General features: G+C 35.6%; 1 long non-coding RNA gene across 1 annotated transcript; it reads left to right on the forward strand.

The window, feature by feature from the left end:
* Positions 1 to 8326: 8326 nt before the first annotated feature.
* Positions 8327 to 23725, forward strand: LOC128865425 (uncharacterized). The gene is made up of 3 exons (XR_008454798.1): positions 8327 to 8517; positions 23310 to 23383; positions 23485 to 23725. It is a non-coding gene; the product is annotated as an uncharacterized LOC128865425 (long non-coding RNA).

The raw sequence follows: 23725 nt of genomic DNA on the forward strand, positions 1-23725 counted from the left end.
TTTGCGCGAAAAATTTGATGGCCGAATAATCTCACGTCGCGGCGATGTCAATTGACCGCCAAGATCATGTGATTTGATACCGTTGGACCTCTTTCTTTGGGGTTATTTGAAAGAAAAGGTGTACGTCGATAAGCCAGCAACAATTCAAGAGCTAAAGGATGAGATAACTCGGTACATTAACCATAGAACCTTAATTATGCCTCAGCGTCATCGAAAATTTGGACCATCGGATGGAGATGTGCCGCCGAGGCCGCGGGATCCATTAGGCTGATATTTTGTTTTAAACGTAATTGAGCCATACAAATATTATCATAATAAAGAGAAATGATAATAATTTCTTAAAAAGATTGTATTTTATTCAAAATCAATACCGGCCCTTCAAACTTAACCACCCTTTACAATTTACAAGTTTACCCAATCAAAAATAATCATGAACTGAAAAAAAGGAAGTTTCAGATACTCAACCGATTGCGGTTGATGGAAACTCGGTAGTTCGAGCGGATTCGATGTATGTAAGCTAAACTATTAAGTAGTCTTACCTTATCGAAAAAAAGGTAGTATGGTTCATTAGTTGTGCATTGTCCCAGTTTGGTGCACTACGCTGTGAATAAATTTCTTGTTAAAAAATGAATTAATCCATAATGCAATGATACAAAAATGAGCTCGGTTATTTCATCCAGGAAGAGAGACCTACATAGACTAACGAAGATTGTCCAGGTAGCCCCGTGTGACGGTAGCGACCGGAAAAAATGTCTTACAAGACGAAAAATTATTGCTTACCGATTAAGTTTTCGCACATAGCAGAAGAAATAATAATTGATAGAAAATGGATAGAAACTGGAGAGAACTAGTGATATTTTGAATGACCTTTTGCACTTGAAAAAAATTATTGGTTGTTGGGTACCTCGATTGCTCATACCGATCAAATTGGCAAGTCGTAGCGGTATTTTGGCGTGGAACCAGCGTGATTTGGATGAACTGTGCAACGGCATTGTAACCATTGATTCACCAGTGTGCGCTGAAGCTTAAACAAGAGTCGATGCAATGAATCAGATGGGAAGAAAGGTCAGCACAGAAATTTGAAGTGAGAAACATGGCGTCGATGATTATGGCTGCCAGCGGGACATTTTATTCATTGATTACTTGACTAAAGAGACTACAAGGAACTAGATAGTTGCATAGACGAGCGATCCCATAAGAAGCAGCCCAAGTATTTTAGGTATTTTTGTACATTTTTCTGAAAATCGGTATATTTGTAAGCTGGAGTATAATAAGAAGTAATCGGAATGTATAATTTTGAGATTTTTGCAATGTTGAAATTTTTTTTAACGTTTACTATACATAATTTTTCTTCAATTTTTAAAATATATGATACTAAACAAACTGTGTTGTTGAAAAAAGTGAGAAACAATTTTTTTTTAATAATTCAAGATATAAGATAATAATATATTATAAGTTGAATAGGCTTTTTAAGCAAATTTTTTTAAACTATTTTACACTTTTTTTAAGCTTTTACGAAAGATTGTAATATAAATGTGGTAAGATGGTAATATAAATATAATTTGTTTGAGAAAAATGCTTATAAATTTAATTTTGTTTTTAATTTTTTAAGATATACCATAAACTTTAAAAAAGCATTTTTATAATTTTTTTTTTGGTTTTTAAGGTATATGATAATATAAATATGATAAGATAAATATGCTTTCAAATATTTTTTTTTTTTTTTTAAATATTTCTATAAATTTATTTATTTTTTAATTACATAAAGTACCTGAAAAATAAATAAGCTTTTAAAACAATTTTTTTAAGAAAAGAATTTATTTATTTTCTAACATTTTTTAAAATTTTTAACAAAAAAAACTTAATTTTTTTCTAGGAAATGCTATTTTTTAACTTTTTAACAAAATTATTTTTTGTTTTCTAATAATTTAAAAAAAAAATATTGTATTTTGTCAAAAACAAAGAAATAAAAAAAAATCTAATTTAAATGAAAATAAAAATATTTTATCTACCATAAAAATATTTTAGAAGTATATCTTACCTTGAAAAATTATTGGCTTTTAAGATATATGGTAATATAATATAAATATGATAAGATAAATATGCTTTTTAAATAACTTTTTTGGAAAAATATTTCTATAAATTTATTTTTTTTAACTTTTTAAAGTATATAATTATGTAAATATGATAAAATAAACAAGCTTTTTAAACTAATTTTTAACATAATAAATAATTAACATAATTAACATAATTTTTAACATAAATAATAAATATGAAAAGATAAATATGCTTTCAAACAATTTTTTTTTTAAACTTTTTCTATAAATTTAACTTTTTTTTGTTTTCTAATGTTTATAATTATATGAGGATATGATAAATTAATTAAGCGTTTTAAACAGTTTTTTAAGAAAAAAACTTTTTTATTTTCAATAATTTTTTTGAATTTTTAAGAAAAAAATTTAATGTTTTTCTAACAAATTTTATTTTTTACTTTTTGTTGAATTCTAAATACAACTCTGCAAACCAATCCTACTCTCTTGTACTTCACTTACATGGAACTTTATACTTGTACAATTATACGTTAGATAGTAGGCGATGCCAAAAGAACTTTGTACTTATTAAACATAAGATAGTAGGCGATGACAAAAAATGTAAAAACGGGAGTTAGAATAAAAACGTGAATTACATCGACACGAGTTTTTCTTTCTCTGCGCGGAAATACTGCTTCAAATGGTTATGGGTCCAGGTATCGATTTGGGTTTCTAAGTTCACGGTCAACATACATAAATAGAAGTTGTAATAATTCGGTTGATTTGCTTATCCGGTGTTAAAAGCAATAGTCGCGGTAAAATGGCTAACGCTTTAGCCAACATCGAAAAATTAAGTGGGGAAAATTATACCACTTGGTGTATTCAGTTAAAGAGTTTACTGATTACTCTAGATTTGTGGAGTGCAGTCGTTGATAAGTGTCCGGAGGAGGAGCCTGGAAAGACCATCTGGATAGTATGCGACAGGAAGGCTCTCGCTACTATAACGTTGAGCGTCAAGCCAAGTGAGCTGATACATATTAAAAACTGTACCACAGCAAAAAGTGCATGGGACACGTTGAACGCGCTCTACAAGGCAGATACAGCGTGTAGGAAAGTTAACCTATTTAAAAAACTGATCCGATTTCAATTCAGAAGCACCGAGAAGTTTTCAGCTCAATTGAAGGAGTTCTGCTGTATTGTAGATGACTTAAAAGAAGTTGGCATATCAATGGAGGACGACTTTTTATCAATTTGGTTGCTTTGCTCATTACCAGACGAAATGGAGAATTTTATGGTGGCGATCGAGAGCAGGGACGCATTGCCGAAATTGGATAATCTCGTCGCGAAGATTCTGGAAGAGGAGCAAAGGCACGGCGACAAATGCAGTAGCGCAGAAACGGCTTTTTCGGCAAACGAATCGAAAAGACGCGTTGGATTTTTTCGAAATAAAAGCAGCGGCGGCAGAGGCGTAAGGAGTGAGATTGGTGTCGGTAGCGGCAGAGGCGCTGGCAGCGGCAGAACAAGACAAAAGGAAAATGGAACAGCGAACGAAAGCACAACTTCCAGCAGGTACAACAACAACAAGTGCTTTAAGTGTGGACGGAGAGGTCATATACGTTCTCAGTGCAGGTTTCAATCAAATAATTCACTCGTAGATGATAAAGCTTGGTCGTTAGTAGAGAAAGAGGAGAATTTAAGAGAGACTTGGATAATCGACAGTGGCGCAACGTCTCACATGTGCAAAGATGCTAAATTATTTAGTTCTCTTGTTTGTGTAAAACATAGAATAGTTTTAGCTTCAGGTGCTTGTGTTTATGCACGCGGAAAGGGCACGGTTAATTTGAAAACAAAATACACAACTGTTAATTTGAGAGACGTTTGGTATGTACCTGATCTACATTCTAATCTTTTTTCAATCGCTAAAGCTGCAGAGAGTGGCAATGTCATCAAATTTACAGAAAATAATGCCATAATGCAAGACAAAAATAAAAAAACAATTCTTACTGGAGCATTGGAAAATGGCATATATGTTGCTAACGTTATAGTGAGCAAAAGTGCGGACTGTGTAAATGGGGTTAGTGATGACGCGAGTGATTGGCATAGGCGGTTTGGCCACATAAATACAAATGATTTAAATAAACTTTCAAGAATGAATATGGTAAATGGTTTCAACTTTAAAATTTCAAAAAACATTGAATGTTTACGTGCGCGGTATGCAAAATCCATAGTAAGCCTTATGTGAAATATAGCGGCATTTATACAAAAAGTGTATTAGAACTTGTACATACGGACTTGTGCGGGCCTATGTGTGTGAATTCGGTTGGCGGTGCATCGTATTTTATCACATTTATAGATGATTACTCGCGATATACTGCAGTTTATTTTCTAAAAAGAAAATCCGAAGCGTTTGATATGTTTAAACTTTTTGCTGCGACCGCGGAGAAGCAGACTGGCCGCAAAATAAAAACGATTCGTAGTGACAATGGGAGAGAATTCGTCAACTCTCAGTTTGAAAATTGGTTACGAGAAAAAGGCATTCGGCATCAAACCACTGTGCCGTGCAGCCCTCAGCAAAACGGTGTGGCTGAAAGAGCCAACAGAACTTTGGGGGAAATGGCGCGATGCTTATTAAACTCTTCTAAAATGCCACAATCATTGTGGGCTGAAGCGGTAAGCACGGCGGTATATATTAGAAACAGGTGCCCATGGGCGGAAACCATCGGTTGCACATTTCCGTACGTTTGGTTGTGATGCAGTGGTTCTGCAAAAGGGGCCAAGACCACGCGGTAGTAAATTTTTGCCGAAAGGGGTTAAGCTAAAGTTTGTTGGCTATCTCCCAACTACGAAAGGTTATAGATTAATTAACTTACAAACGAATCAAATCACAATTGCACGTGATGTCATATTCTTCGAAAATTCATTTGAATTAAATTTAAGGGACAGTGATGTCAACGAAGAAACATTTTTTATTGAACTTCAAGCAAAACCGAGTAGCGCTGAAGAAGCGTTAGTAAGCGAAGACAGACGTGACGAGCGTGAAGACGAAGGCAGCGAGCATGAAGAACATGAAAGAGCTGAGACTAAGTCTGATTACGAGGAGGCTGTTGCTGTAAACAATAACAAGAGGAAGCGAGGAAGGCCAAAAATGGTGCGTACAGGAGGTGTAGGAAGGCCGAGAAAAGTCTATTGTACAGAGGCTGGTCCGGAGATGCTGAACTCTGTTATTGAAAATCCGAACACGGTCAGTGAGGCGCTAAACTCTAAAGATGCTGACAGGTGGAAAGAGGTAATGAGAGTAGAGTATGAATCGTTGGTGCGGAACGCAACATGGGACTTGGTGGATCGACCAGCTCATAAAAATGTTATCGGCTGTAAATGGGTTTTCGCAATAAAACGTAATCCGGATGGCTCAATTGAGAAGTTTAAGGCGAGGCTAGTTGCGATGGGTTGCGCACAAAAATACAACGTGGATTACTGCGAAACATTTGCTCCGGAGGTACGTCATTCAACAATTCGTCTAATTTTGGCATTGGCCGCGAAACACAAGTTGCTGGTTAACCACATAGACATTGTTGCTGCATACTTGAACGGCGATTTGGAGGAGACGGTTTATATGTGTCAGCCACCCATATTTGGAGATTCGAAAAATGCTAATAAGGTATGCAGACTTAAAAAGGCTTTATATGGCCTGAAGCAAGCCGGTCGAAAATGGAACCGGAAAGTTACGCAAATATTGCTGAAGATGGGATTCGTAAGGTGCAAGTCGGACCCATCGGTTTATATTCGTCGTGGTAATGCGAATGTTAGCATTATTGCTCTCTACGTAGACGATATGATCTTGGCATGCTCAAACAAGCATGAGATGCGGAGTTTAATAGAAGCGTTGAATCAATACATTGAAGCGGTCGATCGCGGGCAGATCATTTTATTTGGGGATGGAAGTTGAACGGGATGGTGATCGAGGTGACATCACTATACATCAGAAGCGATATGTCGAGCAACTTCTTCAACAATGGGGCATGGAAGATTGTAAACCAGCGGCAACTCCATGGGCTCCAGGCACGGTGCTTCATAAATGTGACAAGCAGTGCAGTGACTTGAAGGCGAAGGACTACCAAAGTATTATTGGCGGGCTGATGTATCTGGCTGTCATATCTCGTCCGGATATCGCGCATGTGGTGTCAAAGTTATCTCAATATAACTCACATCCGCATACAGAGCACATGCAGGCGGCAAAATACGTTCTTCGATATTTGAAGAAAACACCTTATGGTAAATTAACTTTTTCTGCTAATTTTGAGAATTTTGTGTGTTTCACAGACGCTGACTGGGGTAGCGACAGCTTGGACAGGAAGTCCTATACAGGTTATTTTGTTACAATGGCTGGTGGAGCAATAGCTTGGGAGTCGCGAAAGCAGTATGTGGTTGCGTTAAGTTCGATGGAAGCTGAGTATATAGCATTATGCCAAGGTACTAAAGAAATAGTCTTTCTTCGTGGTCTGTTGAATGAGTTGGGTTACCTGGAATATACAAGAGGCCCTACTTTGATTTTGTGTGACAACCAGAGTGCACAATTTATGGTGAAAAATCCCATGGTGCAGAAACGAAGCAAACACATCGACATTCGATACCATTATATACGAGAGAAACACGAATGCGGACAAATTGAGGTCGAGTATGTTCCGACAAATGAGAATGCGGCCGACATACTTACCAAACCATTGGGGAAGCAGAAGCATATTGAGAATTATAACTTAATGAATATTGAAATGTAAACTTGAATTTTTAAATGTACAGGCTTGGTTTGAAGGGGCGTTTGTTGAATTCTAAATACAACTCTGCAAACCAATCCTACTCTCTTGTACTTCACTTACATGGAACTTTATACTTGTACAATTAATTGTTAGATAGTAGGCGATGCCAAAAGAACTTTGTACTTATTAAACATTAGATAGTAGGCGATGACAAAAAATGTAAAAACGGGAGTTAGAATAAAAACGTGAATTACATCGACACGAGTTTTTCTTTCTCTGCGCGGAAATACTGCTTCACTTTTTAACAAAATAATTTTTTTTCTAATAAAATTGTTTTGTTTTAGTACAATATATTTTATCCAATAAAAAAATTTTAAAAAATGTAATATATATTAAATTAAAAAAAATATTTAAACTTCAAAAAAACAAATTTCAGAAGTATATTTTACCTTCAAAAATTAAAAAAAAAAAAAGAAAATTGAAACTGAACCGAAGATATTTTACAATTTTTTCCAAACTTCTCTGTTTACTTCACTTGGCATGGAATCGCTCAGAGGAGACATGGCATAGAAAAATCCTTATTTTTAAATTTAAGAATAGAGTCACAAGGGTAAAGATTTTCGAGCGACAGTGAAATGAAGCCGGTCGTAGAAAACCATTTTGAAGAGAAATCTAAACACAATTTTTTCAGTTGGGATATTCGCATGAGCGTAGTAGCGTATTGCTGTAAGTCGAATTATGAATTCTCCCATAGTTAATAAATGGTTGGTTGTAATTTCCGCTTCTCTAAACATTTATTTAACCAAATGAAATGGGGCATACGACTGTTATGACACTTTACGAAACACCTAACCTGTCATAAAGGCCTTGAATTCACCATGTATGCAATTTATGTCACTTGAGCAGAGGACGTAAAAATTTGAAATAATTTTGATAATACACTTAATATCAATACAATTTATTGTAGTTAATTGGATCCTTAAAATTTCACTTTCATGCATGCATATACTTAGAACTAATTTATTCATCTCACAAGAAATAATCCATTTGCGCATGCAAAATGCCGACGGCAAATAAGCATGAAAGAAAACTGTACAAGTCTGCTGTTATTTTCTTTTGTCTAACACCAAATCATGGCATTTGACATTTCAATGCAAATGCTATATTTAATTCTGGTGACGGCTGAAGGTCTCGTAGACAGTCCTGCGTTTTGATATTTATGTAATAAAATTAGTTTTGTTATATAAATAAAATAAAATAAAAATAAAAATAAATAATCCTGTTGACTACGCTCCGCTATGTTAACTCTCTTCTGTTGACTTTTCCAAGGCCGTGGTGAAATAATACAAATTTCTTACCCGCGTTTTGTTAGCATTTGACATTTAGCCTGCTCATTCGTTCCTGAGCCTTCTCTATGAATTTACGGTCTCTGCTGTATGCATTTATTTTCTGTATGTATATATGTACACATACATCTACACATTTTCTTCATTTTATGCACACCCCGCAATGAGTCACTGCAACAAGTAAACTCCTCACAACTCAGTAATAAAAAATAACACAGAAATACCACCTCCCCTTATACCACACCACTGTAGCAAACAATAATAATAAAAGCCTTGACAATACGGCGCAGCTAATGCGCAGACTCGTCAAATGTCATAAATTTGGCCATACCTGTCGTTCCGATTCAGTTTATTGTGAAAAGGATTAGCGAAAACAACTACGAAGATGTAAGAAAAGTTTACAAGTAAAGAAAATTATAAATACAGAAATTAAAACACCTCTAAAAATAGTGGAATAAAACTTCTTAGCAATAAAAATAAGGACACGAAATTTCGAATAATTTATCAATTCAATGGAATATAAAATATGAAGAGGAAATTCGGTATATTTTTAATATCTATTTTATTATTGTAAGGCCAAAATAGATGAGCAGTGGGCGAATGTAAAAAACAGTAGGTGGTGGTGGTGTGGCGATGTGTGACCGGCAAGAACGGCAAAACAAAACAAAAAATGACTGTGACTATAGAACAACAAACAACATAAATCGATGTATGGGGAAAGGAAATTTCTGGCAGGAGCTGCCCAATCGATGACCCTGATTTGAGAATACTCGTGCTTAGGCAATTGCACTTTTGATTAAAAATCAACACGTCCAACATATAACTTAACTAGGCGTTCTAGTTCGTTTGTTGAAATTAATATTTTTATAATATCAAGTTTGAACTCAAATTGGCTGTCGTAGGGGAGTGGGATTTTATGTGAATACCCGCACTTGGTTGGTCGCTTACGCTTATCGGCAGCACCTATTAAAATTTTTTCATAAAAACTCTTCAATCGTTCGAAGGCAGTATAAACCAAAGATCTCTATTTGTACAGGGTAGGCCAAATAAGACCTACTACTACTACGCAGCCTATCAGCATGTGCAGTTGCTCCATCTTGTAGAAACCACAAATTAGGATACTACTTCGCCATTGGCCGCAAAAAGTTTTCAATCAATGTTTTGTAAGAAGCTCCTGACATCGATTCTGGCGTTTCATCCTCATTTGCGAGGAAATAAAGGCCGATAACTCTAGTGGCCATAACAATTGATCGTTGACAAGAATAGAAGAACTCGATAATTTTAACGCATTGTGTTGTACTGTAGGGTTCCATAATAAATTTCCAACAATTCAATTATAACCTACAAAAAGAGAAAAATAAATAGTTCAAAAAATAAAAAATTTATTTGTGCTTAACAATAGTAGGTCTTATTTGGCCCACCCTGTACAAGTCATTGAGGATTTTGACGATATTACAGTGCAACATCATTTTTTAGGTGAATTGATGTCAAGTCAGTATGATAGATCTAAGCCCACATAGTAAAACCTCCAAATCTTTGGAAATTCTCAGCTCAATTTTTTTTCATCGCCAGATTAAGGTTAAGAGTTATATTTATGAGCAAAATATAAAAGAAAGCATAAAAAAGTGACTGCATATTTCAAGGAGACATATTTATTCTTTATTAACTGTGGACTTTGACGACCTTTGTATAAAAGTTTAGTGCGAATATGCCCTTAGTGAAGGTATAGAGTTATTGAGAGGGGGTGATTAATTTTGTGCCACCTTGTATATGAAGCATAAGTAAATTTAAAAAAAGGGATTATAAAGATTTAAGGTGAATAGATGGGCTGATAAGCTGATGAGCTGGCTAGACAGGGGAACCTGGAGACTGTGTTCCCACGACAGTCGGTTCTTTGTAACCTGAGTCGAGTCGTATTTCCGGCCAAGGACTGCCACTTCAGCAGCATGCCCCATATATGTATGGGTAATGTTTATTCTGCTACAACAACAGCAACTCTGCAAACAGTTCCACCGCAAAACGAAAGAATTTGAGTTCCCTTGGGAGCCTGTGGTCTACTCCTGGAAAGACGGGTCTCGCAACGACTCAGCGAGCACTGTTGCGCAAACACGCAAAGTTGCCATTCTTATAACCACGGTTAGATCGGGGGCGCTCAAGAGAACTTCTAAGGCTCAGAAAGCCCCAACTCTCGAATTTGGTAGGTATCCTTATCGGACATTGTCCGTTAAGTGTCTTTGCGGTGAGACTTGGAATTGCTTTAATCCCCTATCTACAGAAGTTGCCTAGAGAATGAGATGAAATCAACTCAGCATCGTTTTCTCAGCTGGCCTGCCCTAGTCAGGCAAATATTTAGACATCTGGGCCCTCACTTTTTTGCTATACCTGCGGATATTGCAGGTATAACAATCACACCTAGTGAATTTCATCATTAGCTTGAAGTATTTAGCCAGTGTTGGTCTTTACACCCTCTAATCCAGAGCCCGTTCTTTCTTTTCCCAACTGTTTGGTTCTTTTCCATCTGTTCCCCTACCCTGTATGGTATCACAACGGACGAATTTTTATTATTTGTCCAAGTGGACATTATTATTTTTTCAAGCCCCCCACCCATCCTTTCCTAAGGTGAAGAGATTTCTAGAACATTTTAGCTCTCTAATTACCTCCTAGATACCATTTTGCTTAGACTTTCCACAAAACGGGCCTAAATGACCCTTTCATGAGAGAGTTAATGGATTGAAATGCTCTACAAAACTATTCAGCGTAATCTTCTACTACATGCAACCAAACTACGTATTTCGCTCCGATTCAAATTTTAACCCCTTCTTCACTTATTCTAAAATCACTCAGGCTGAAAAGTTTTGCTACACTCGAAAACTTCAATATATCTTCTTGTGATTCATAAAATTTGGTTATTTCTTTAACCCGAGGAAGATAACTATAATATGCGTAAAAGATAACTACAATAGTTTTAAAAATAAAATACAATTTTATTATAAATTTTTTATTTAAAGTACTTTTAAACATAAATCCCTATAACTCTTATGAAACAGCAAAAGATTGATCGAGTGGGCGCCTCTGCGACGGAGTTTATCTTTGTAGAGTTAAATTTACTTATTAGCTCAATTCCACCGAGCTTTGTCTTAAATACCCTTTTGCATTTATTGTAACTCAATTACTGAACAGAGTTAGCTCTAACGGAAAATGTTAAGTTAACAGTCATAGCTGTTAACATTTTTTCAATGAGCTTTCAGGCGCAGCTAGAGCAAAAAATAATCCAATTTTGTTTTCGAATAACTTTTTTACTAAATAAAAATATTAAATTATTTTAATGAAATTATTTTATTTATTTATTTTTTAATTATAAAATTATTTTATTTATTTATTTTCACCATTACGCGTTGGAGGTTGTAAACTTCAGCTGTTCAGTTCACAAGTGTCTAAAAAATACGTGTCAGTTCACAAGTACAAAAATTATAAAAAAAGCATAAGTAAATTTAAAAAGGGATCATTAACTGGGTTTAAAGTTTTTAGAAAACTAAATCTTCATTTATTTTTGTATGAATATTTTTATATAAATATACATTTTTCCTATTATTTGTAAATAAAAACTGCTTAGAAAGTAAATCCAAACCATGAAACTTGCTGAAGAAGACTCTCCTTGCATAAAACGAGAGGCAACTCTGTTCTCAGCAAGCCCGTAATACAGGGTGGCTGATGAATTTTGCTACATTAAGAAACTCAAATAACTTTTTTTTTAGTGTATGGAATTCATTTATTTTTTTTTCAAATTGAAGGTCATTAAATTTTATTAAATGTAGCTTAACTAGTTTTAAAAATAATTGAATTTAATATAAATGCCCCCCATGCTCGTTGACACAAGTGCGGCATCTTAGTAAAAAGTTGTTCATTGCTGCTTTGAGAGTTGCGACAGGAATAGCCGCAATTGTTGCCCGAATGGATTGTTTTAGTTCATCCAAATTTGTTGGCTTTGTTTTATAAACTTCTTGTTTACATAACCCCACAAGAAAAAGTCAGGTGCAGTAAGGTCAGGCGACCTGGGGGGCCAACGAAATTCGGAGTTTCTTGAAATCAGTTTATTGGGAAATTTTCGTCGCAACTCTGTCATAACAGTCTGGGCTATGTGAGACGTTGCCCCATCTTGTTGAAACCACACAGAGTTGAAAGGAATTCTCTTTCGGCGTAGTTCTGGATAGAAAAATTCTTTCAGCATTTTCAAATAACGGTCTCCAGTAACCGTAACGGTGTGACCATTTTCTTCAAAAAAATTAAGCCCCACCAATACAGCGTGAAGAAACCGCACACCACACTGTCACGCGAAGAGGATGCAATTCCGTCTCGTGGAGTATCTGTGGGTTAGAAGTACTCCATATTCGACAATTTTGTTTGTTCACATTGCCGTTTAAATCGAAATGGGCCTCATCAGACATGAAAAGGCAGTTTAACATGTTTTGGTCTTCTTCCACCATTTGCAGGATCTTCTGGCAAAATTCCAAGCGAATCGGCAAGTCTGCTGCATTCAGTTTGTTAACCATTTGAATTTTGTAGGGAAATAAGTCTAAATCTTTGTGCATTATTGTTTGCAAAGACTGTCGGCTGACACCAAGTTGAGCAGATAAGCTTCTTGTTGAAACCCTTGGATTGCTTTGCATAGCTGCAGCTACAGCAGCGATCGTTTCCTCCGTCCGAACTGGTGGGTTTCGATGATAAGGCCTTCTTGCGACTGTTCCTTGCTCAGCAAAATTATTCACCAGTCTCATTATGGTCCATCTGCTCGGAGGATCGCCGCCAAACATCCGCCTGTACTCTCTCTGTACCAAAACTACGGACTCCAGTGCGTGTTTGCGTGTCCCAGTTATCCATTTTAATAAATTTTAAAGATCAATCTGCAAATTAAAACAAAAATGGAACAGATAACTTAAAAAGAAAAAAAGTTATTCAATTTTTTTTTTGGTAGCGGCTTTCATCAGCCACCCTGTATAACCAAAGTCAGCTGTTCAGATTAATTATATTATCCGTACATGATTGAGATATGAGCCGCTCAATGCACACATCGATTAACTCCAGAAAACGAAAAGTTGAGAAACGCGATGATGTAATATATATGGTTTTTAAAAATTCCTCTGATAATATGAATTCAAATATATAATGTGGAATGCATAATTGCAGATATAGCTTTCATTTAACGGTGTATAAAATTAATAAGAAGGAATAGCCAATAAACAATCGTCGTGAAAAAAGTAATAAAGTTAAATTTAGTCTTTTCATTTTTAAGTACTTATTACAGAAAAAGTTAGTAGTAATACATTTATTCAGATGAGATAGGGTTTGGACTTTTCTAACTTGATCCAGCGTATTTTAAGCCAATTTACTGAAAGCGCTGTGACGGTTACTTTTCTGTTAATGATAGTAAGTCTTTATGTACTTTTTTAGACAAGATGAAATTTCTTGAGACCCTCGAGATCCTTCAATTTCTGGCCAAACAAACATGAGGCTTATATTTTTATTGAATTCATGACATTTAAAATTATAAACATATGAATTTCGCTTATAATAAGCTACAGATGTGGTCAACTTGGGAAAGGCTAAAGCTTTTTCCAAGTTAAAAGAAAATACGAAAAATTTTTCCCATGTTGCCATTCGATCGGCAGCCATTTGACTGGGAGCCGGTTCAGCCTCTTCTAAGTGATTTTCCTTTTCAATTTTTGCCATCTTAATTCCACAAGTCACAAGTTTGACACGTATCCTTTGATGGTTGTTTAAAATGTAAATTAAATTTTGTAGAGAATACATTATCGTAATTTTTTTTTCTGGTGCTACGTTTTCCTTTTCACATTCTGTGACGTATAGTTCATACATCTTCTTAATATTTAAGTCAGGATTTAAATATTGTCGTCTTGGATTATGAGCTCGGCTGTATTGACTACTGTAGGCTGGAAATGACTTTATGTGCTTTATAACATTTGTATCATCTATTTTATTGCTTGCAACGTGACCTTTGCGCTTATCAACCAAAGATGTAACTTATTCTTTGAACAACAATTATATATCCTCCCGTTACTCACCTGATAAGTATCTCTAAAATATGTCTTACAAAAGGTAATATCAAGTCCCTCTTTTCGAAAATAATATGTAAACGAATGTGATCTTCGTTCTTTAGTTTCATTCGTAGGGCGCCTTCTTTTTATTTCGTTAACTTTGATACAACCTCTTAAGAAAATATTTTGATTAAGTTGACTATGTAAACTAAAAAATTCTTTCATGGCAGCCTCTCCCTCATCCGAAATAACTTTTTGATTGCAATTTTGACGGCATCTGCATTGTATATCAACAAATGTTTTTGCAGGTATTAATTTTCCTCCCCTATTCCTGTATGCCAACCTTTTATCCTGTTATGCTTTCGTAAATTTCGATCCATTAAACAGGATTACGACTTCTTTTTCTCCCAATCAATGTGTTTGTTGGGTTTGTACTATTGCAACCCGATGAATCCGAGGAAAACAATAAATGTCTTCTTAACCCAGAATTTCTGTTGATAAATAGTATTGAATAATCATCACTGCTTTCCCCACTCACTTTATTAGTCTTACTCATCTTGATTATAACGGTATAATATTTATTTCTGCAAAAAAATCTGGGAGTAATGTTGAAAAGACTAAGAAGTAGGTACACAGTAATATTCAGCGTGCGAGATGACTGCTATACTAGGTACCGCTTGCATTGTGCTTCTTTTTATCTGTTCACCGATGCGATTGTACGGCCAGAACAGATACGGCGTTACTGAAACCATTTATATTAGAGTATGGAGTTAATCGAAATGGCTTCTGAATAAATAAATAACTTATTATTCAGTTGCCAAAAATATTTGCCATTTAACGGTGCTAATATTTATTATTCAGGAAAGTTATTGTATTATAAATATAAAAAGGTACGACTATACCAAGGGCTTTGACACTTAAATTTAAGATTTTTCAAAAATTGAAGTTAATCGATTTGTGCATTCAGCGGCTCATATCTGAAACTTAGCAGAGCTCTTAATTTTGGTTAAATTTTTGCTGGAAATAGTCTATAAAAAATAATCAAATTTTATTTAGTATTTAAAAGCTTTTTTATTTATTTAGATGTGCCAATTATACAGTTTTAATGGCCTTGACGCTGAGTGATGTATGTGCTGTAAATTATCACCAAATCACAAAATTGGCCGTCACTGCCCATAGTGCTGAAGTGGCATTTGCCTCAACTATTGGTCGAACCGGTTGTTTTTAATTACTCACATTTGATTACTACATTTTCTAAACTTTTTGCTTGCAAAACTCACTGGCAAAAATCATGTTAAGTTGGGTCTAGAGGCTGGGGAAACCAACGAAATCTCAAGTTTGCTGAAATGATTTTATCGTGAGGTTTTCACCACAACTCAGCCATAATGGGTCTGGATATATCGTCCATTTGCGTCAGTTTCTTAATTAAAAACAAAAAATATTTTCAACCCAACATGTTGGTTTTTTGGATTTTGACGCTCTAGCAGGAATTGAGACGAGCTTTAAAAGTATTCGATGCGGTATCAGCTGGTGATAGCAGAGGAAGAGGAAGGTCTTCTTTGTGTTTGAAATATCAGGTGGAGAATGGCTTGGCTTCACTTGTTGTGTCCAACTGGCGCCGGTTAGTGCGAGAAAGAAACGACTGGCGCGCTTTGTGAAACTCGCTCACAATTGCGTAAGCAGCTGTCGCGCTAATCAAGCAGAAAAAGCAGGATTTGAGTGCCATGCATATGCACTCGTCCCATATTGTTAAAATTTTGAAAAAATCATGGCCCGAAAATTCAGCTTAATGAAGCGGCATACCACACTGTGACTCGACTCAAGTGGTGAGGTTTCATCTCATGAAGAAGTTTTAGGTTGAAGTTATTCAATATTCGACACTTAAAACTATTTAATATATTAATATAATACTCGTATTTGGTTTAAAAATATAGTTCAACATTTTTTAACCTCTTCCGCCTTTCGAGCATTTCAAAGAATTTGAACTTTGACAGAGTAAAAATGTCCCTACGAAGTTTAGTTTACTTGCAATTTGAGCCTTCAAAGAAAAAAAATCACGTGTTTGAGCGAATGTCTCCAGTGATTAGCAATTGATACCTTTTTCAGCAGATAGATTCCTTATCGAAATGCCTTCTGTCTTGACTGCATCCGAGTACTTAGATATTAGGTTCATCTGGGTTCCGGTCATGGCTAGACAGGGACCCCTGGAGATGTTTTCATCGGAAGATGGAGTTCCCTTGAGAACCTGTGATCAACCCTGGAAAGATGGGCCTCGCATCAACTCAGCGAGCACTAGGCTAATGCGTAAATGCAAAGTCGTGAGATCCCTCTGGGCAGGGGTAGATTGCGGGCGCTAGAGAAAACTTCTAAGGCTAACAAAGCCGCAGCTCTCGAATTTGGTAGGTATCCTTACCGGACGCTGTCCGTTAGGTTTTCCATGCAGTGAGACTTGGGATTGCTTCAAGTCCTTTCTGCAGAAGCTGTCTGGAGGATGAAGTGGAAACATCTCAGCACCATTCTCAGCTGCCCTGCCCTAGTCAGATAAATATTTGGACATCTGGGCTCTCACTTTTTTGCTGCATATATAGGGTTGCCCATATTCGACGGATCTTCAGCCATTTCGATGGCTCTTTGGGCCCATTCCAATCGACGAGGCTTGTCCGCAGGCAACAATCTTTGCGTCAATTGAATCTTATACGAGAATAAATGCAAATCAATGCGGATAATTCGTTGTAAAGTGGTCCGAGCAATGCCCAACTGAAGGCGCACTTTTCACATTATTTAATTTTTTATACGCCCGTTGAGTTTTCACAATTGACCTCTTTTGTTGAATATAAATTTCAACAATTTGAGAGCGCTCGCGTGGCTCTGCTTGGACTGGCGCTTCCAACGCGGTATATCATTAAGCGATCTGACGTCTCTGTCAAAAGATACCGGGTTGTCAGATGGGACCGTCGAATATTAACAACCCCGTATATATATATATATAATTGGCGCGTACACCCTTGTTTGGCAGTTTGGCCGAGCTCCTCCTCCTATTTGTGGTGTGCGTCTGTTGTTCCATAAATGGAGGGACCTACAGTTTTAAGCCGACTCCGAACGGCAGATATTTTTATGAGGAGCTTTTTCAGAAGCTTGCAGAAATACACTCGGAGGTTTGCCATTGCCTGCCGACCGCTATTAGCAAAATGTTTTTCTTAATTTTGGTGTTTCACCGAGATTCGAACCAACGTTCTCTCTGTGAATTGCGAATGGTAGTCACGCACCAACCCATTCGGCTACGGCGGCGGCCAATATTACGGATTTAATTATCTCGCACCTGGTGAATTTCATGAATTTAATACAAACGAAGGTAATTCGCCACAGTTGGTCGTCATCCTCTAATCCAAAGCCGCTTCTTCCTTTTTCCACCTATTTGTTTTGCGATTGTTTACTCAGCAAAAAATTTAAACTTTTTTGCTTGCCGGATTCATCAACCAACCTGTAGATAAGCTAAAAATCGAAAGGCAAGTGAAGTTAAAGGCTTTCATTAAAAAACCAAAAAAAAAGAAAAAAAAATTATTTTGTGTCCACAAACAAGCAAGTCCCAATTACAAAAAGCACAAAAGGCACAACAAAACGCAAAACACAAAAACAGATTAGCAAAGAATCATTTAACAAACCAACTAATAAGAACAACAACAATTGCCCACGATATTCTAATAGCTGATGACCTTTATTTTAGCTAAAGAGTTTCTTGAACTCGCAAGGGCACGCGCATCATTCTGCAGCATCGCAGACCGAACTGAAAACTAACTACGCTTCGGTCTTAGCTAATTGAAGTGTTTTTGTTTCTGTTTCAACTGTTGAAGAGCTGCGCTTTTGTTGTGCTGACGGCGTTTGCGTGTTGCTGATGGGATTTGCATAACTCGATTGCAAAGTGACAAAGCTATTGTATATAGTTTATATGTATGTTTGTATATGTGCATGTCCATATATATGCAGAAAATGCAGGCGAATGCTTTCGAAATAACAGAATCTTAAGAAAAATAGAATTTTAAATAAGCTAATATAAATAATAATTTATCACTTCTTCATTCACATTTTTTTGAGTTTGACACATTGTTTTTTTTGTTTCTTTGAGAAACTCTAAAAATTTTGTCTGGGGGTGAAAGTTACCGCACAATATTTCTGTTCAAATCTTTAGCACTTATGTTGAATGTAATAGAAACAATTTTTAGGTGCTGGATTGGTGAAAGAATCATTTCTCTAAGTGCCTTCTTTTCACGAATTAAGCCAGCTGATTATTTTTTGTAAAGAACTCGCATCGGAATGCTCTTAATGAAATTACTGATTTGGGAGTAATCTCTGTCCAAGTAATTCTACTTTTCTGGCGCTCACTAATTTTATTTAAGAATCAACATTCCTTTGTTTTCGATTTTTCACTTTTCAACCAACCTGTATTGGCACTTAAGTTTTGACAGTTGACAAAAATGTATGACATATTTATAAGAAGAAAATTCCATTCCAACTCCTCTTGATGTATGCAAATGCTCCAACACTGAGTAGCTTCAGGCCATGCCTGCTAATGGTGGGCATGGAAGGCGAACTATCTTTTCGTGGAGGATAAACTACTACTTTTCGTTGAAAAGTTCAAGTGCAGAAAGTCTTTATACGTCCAATAGTGAGTTGAATTCGGTAACTGGTTGGTAGCCCTCAATTCTGGGCTTACACTAAAGACAAAGCAAATCACAAAAGGCAAATCTGATCAGTGGGACCACGAAAAACGTATGGAACAGCAAAAAACAGTTTTCAAGTTGGAAGATGCCGACTAAAAGCAAAGCTATGTAGATATATCATATAAAGATAAAAACAAAATTTGGACTAAGCATCCAATAGAGTAGTTAAGTTCTCTCTTGACGAAAATAAACTTGTACTTTATAAGCCTCTCATTATGCCCATCCTATTGTATAGGGCAGGACCTGGGACGATGACAACATCCGATTAGGCGTCCTTAGAGCATTCGAAAGAAAAATTCTGCGGAAGATTTTTGGACCTTTGCACGTTGGTGACGGCGAGTATCGCAGATGATGGAACAATGAGTTAAATGAGCTATGAGCAGTCGTGGACATAGTGACATAGTAAGTCATGTCGTCCAAATAGGTACAAAATATCTCGCTCTGAAAGTATTCGAGGTGGTACCAGCTGATGGTAACAGAAGAAGAGGAAGGTCTCCTTTGCGTTGAAAGACCAGGTGGAAAGGACTTGGGGCCGATTAACACGAGAAAGAACCAACTGGTGCACTTTGAGAAACTGGTGCACTTGGCCAAAGTCGCTTAAGCGTTTATCGCGCCAGTCAAGGAAAAGAAGCGACTTATAACACTGCGTTACAAAAACGAACTTTTTTTCTATCCCATGTACCAAATATACTTTTTCGGAAAGGGGAGAAAAAATAAAAAATTTTTCGTTATAACTTGAAGGGACTCCAAATTTTTAAACAACTTATTAACCTTTAATTTATTGTTTCATACTACACACTCTGTGCCGTTTGTGTGTTTGTTACAGTTCCCGAAATCTACCATTAGTGCAGCCATCTTAAATCACTTTGCCATCACTACACATTAAGCTCGGTGTCGTATCAAATTTTGGTAAAAAACTGGATCGTGAGGGCGAGGCGATTGCAAGTTTGCGCAATATTTTTCCGAAACTGAGCGGCGCAAAGATTCATGCGGGTATTTTTTTTACGAAGGCTTTTAGTAACTTTATTTTTTTAATGATGTGTATAATTTAAGGTGTTTTCACTGGTCCGCAGATAAAAAAAAGAGGTTGTCTGTAAAGCCGGTTTACTGACGATAGTTTAACGTGATAACGTAATAAGAAAATACTGATTGAATGGTTGCATTTTTAAAAAGAAAATTTTAATTTTATTTGTTTGATAGATATTTTGTATGGATATAGAGAATGAGTTAACATTAACGTAACATAATATACTTTAACATAACATAACATAACACAACATAACATAACATAACATAACATAACATAACATAACATAACATAACATAACATAACATAACATAACATAACATAACATAACATAACATAACATAACATAACATAACATAACATAACATAACATAACATAACATAACATAACATAACATAACATAACATAACATAACATAACATAACATAACATAACATAACATAACATAACATAACATAACATAACATAACATAACGTAACATAACATAACATAACATAACATAACATAACATAACATAACATAACATAACATAACATAACATAACATAACATAACATAACATAACATAACATAACATAACATAACATAACATAACATAACATAACATAACATAACATAACATAACATAACATAACATAACATAACATAACATAACATAACATAACATAACATAACATAACATAACATAACATAACATAACATAACATAACATAACATAACATAACATAACATAACATAACATAACATAACATACCATAACATAACACAACATAACATAACATAACATAACATAACATAACATAACATAACTTAACAAATTACCCCGTATTAAAGCACTTATCAACAGCTTTCATTTGATACCCATATTGTACATACACAACCAAAGGTTACCCGGGTCCACGTTTTGACCTATATCTCGAGACCCCAGTCACGGAGCGGCATGAAAAATACTCTGTACTAAAGCATTCACCAACAGCTTTCATTTGATACCCATATTGTACATACACGTCCGAAGGTTACCCGGGTCCACGTTTTGACCTATATCTTGAGACCCTATCTACCAATAGGTATTCAAACTATACGGAAATCATCTTCAATACCTACTTAACAATGTGTGTAAGTTTGGTTTAATTCGATTCAAAGACACGGCGGGTCCACGTTTTGGCATATATTTCGAGACCCCAGTCATCAATAGGTATGAAAATTACCCCGTATTAAAGCACTTATCAACAGCTTTCATTTGATATCCATATTGTACAAACACATTCTAGGGTCCACGTTTTGGTCTCTATCTCGAGACCCTAGTCACGGAGCGGATGGAAATACTCTGAACTAAAGCATTCACCAACAGCTTCCATTTGATACCCATATTGTACATACACATCCGAAGGTTACCCGGGTCCACGTTTTGACCTATATCTCGAGCCCTATTTCCAAAATAAAATATAATCCATGTTACTCGTGGAGGATGTAGCTTTCGAATGGTGAAAGAATTTGCAGTTCATTCAATGCAATGAGCAAGGTAACTACATATGAGCAAGGTAACACTAATGAGCAAGGTAACGACACATTTTTTCGTGCGTGCAGCCTGTTAAATCGAATTATAAGACGTTATCACGTCAAAATATTGTTGCAGAAATGATTTCGGCATATGGCGAAATGGGCATATTAATGTCGCTAAAGATCCATTTCCTTCACAAGCATTTAGATTGTTTCCCTGGTGATTTAGGAGCTTGTAGCGATGAACATGGGGAAAGGTTCCATCAGGACGTTGCGGCTATTGAAAAGCGCTTTAAAGGACAAGACATTACGCATATGCTTGGCGAATACTGTTGGTCTATTTGTCGCGATACTGACAGAAATGCTTACAAACACAAAAATAAAAGGCCTAAGTTTCTTTAAAAGCATTAACATTTTTAATGTAACAATTTTTAATTTTAATATAATAAAATTAATAAAAAAATACGGGGTTTTATATCTCTATTGTAATGCGGAGGGAAATACCTTTCTTTTGATACCCACATCGGCATATCTCATGCAATTTTTTCTTTAAATAACGAACAGGTGGCAACCCTGTGAAACATTGTCAGTGGCAACACCTATGTGAAAAGTCTAGAAATGTGATACACTATATGTGTGCCCAATTTCATTCAAATCCGTTAAGCTAATCCTGAGATCGTGTGGCTATACAGATGTGCATACAAGAATTGCTCGTTTAAAGTTAAAAATTGTGACGTGCACATGAAAATCGCCGGTACACGTTATTTTTATTTTTTATCCCCTTTCCGGAAAAGTATATTTGGTTCATAGGACAGAATGTGTGTAACGCGGTGTAATAAGCCTTTCACGAGGGCGCCCAAAAGCAAGTTCAAATCATCATTGACCTGAAGAAAATGCACATAAACTATTGAAGGGAAACAGCCAAAAATCGTGATGACTGGAAGAAAATTGTGAATGAAGCTAAAGCCCATCCCGAGCTGTAAGGCTGCCTGCTGCTGATGATGATGATGATGCTGATAGTTCATTCTATAACAAAGACCAAAACAAATTTGACAAATTTTCAAAACAAGTTTAAATTTTTAGTCAGAATAAAAAAAAATAATTGGGTACGTAGTTTCATAGCCCCTTCAATTTTAGTATAACAAAGTGAAAGTTCTAAGTGGCTAAAATTTCTTGTAGATTTTTAATTATTTTTCCGACTGACGGTGTAGCATATTTTCTTCATATAATCTTCAATGACAGACAAAAAATTAGTAACTAGCGCTTAAAGCCAAATTTTCTAGAGCGCTTGGCCAATCTCTCAAAATTTTTTCTGACTGCAACTCTTTTGCTTCCATTTCCATCAGAGTACCCTTGATTCCTTATAAGTAAAGTCATGTAGCCTATTTTGCAAAGTTTTTATACCCTCTTATTGAAATATTGCCTTAAAAAGTCATCTTCTACAAAATTGCTCTTATATAAGGTGGCGCAAAATTAATCACCCTATCGGAAGATTTATAATTTTTGCAAATGGTGCCGTACTGTACTTTACGAAAACAATCTTATTCGACAATTGGGAACCAAACAAGTAATGCAACCCGTAGAGATTTAAATAAATATTTCCATAAATAGAAAAAAATAATACAAGGTGGCGGAAAATTAATAACCTTATCATCAATCATATTTGATACTTATTTAAATAAATATTTCCATTACTTCCAAATAATTTTTTTCATTGTTTTCATTATGCCAAAAATTGATTCAAAAATAAATTGGATTATTAATTTTGCGCCAGCTGGCACTATGCTTGATGCCTCCATAGTATAAAATCTCGCATAGATCATTAGGTTATCTCAAGCAGAGGGCACAAAAATTAATCACGAACAATTCTATTCAATAAGAAAATCTTCAACCTATCAAAGAATATTCACTCCATAACTGCGCTTCGAAGCTGCTAAAGCGGATACCAAAACAGGTACCATATTTTTTTACCCATTTCTATAATTTACTTATTTTTCTTTTTTACATCTTTCTATTTTTAAAAATTGCATGGCGTGGAATTCCAATATTTCTTAGTGGCTGAATTTTAATGAAAGCTAAATTTTGCAAAATGGAAAATTTTGTTAAAAGGAATTTCTTTCGAAGTCAAGTGCCAATAAAATAAAATCAGAAACAAACAAATAACAAAACGGAGTACAACAAATAAGAATCTTCAATTTAAAATGAGCCAAACTGAGTTTATTCAACGACGCCGTAGTTTTGAGATTCAAACTGCGACATCACAAAAAAATGGCTATCTAAGAAATTACCCACCTAA

The sequence above is a fragment of the Anastrepha ludens genome, chromosome 5 (genome assembly GCF_028408465.1).
Source record: "Anastrepha ludens isolate Willacy chromosome 5, idAnaLude1.1, whole genome shotgun sequence".
Lineage (NCBI taxonomy): Eukaryota > Metazoa > Arthropoda > Insecta > Diptera > Tephritidae > Anastrepha > Anastrepha ludens.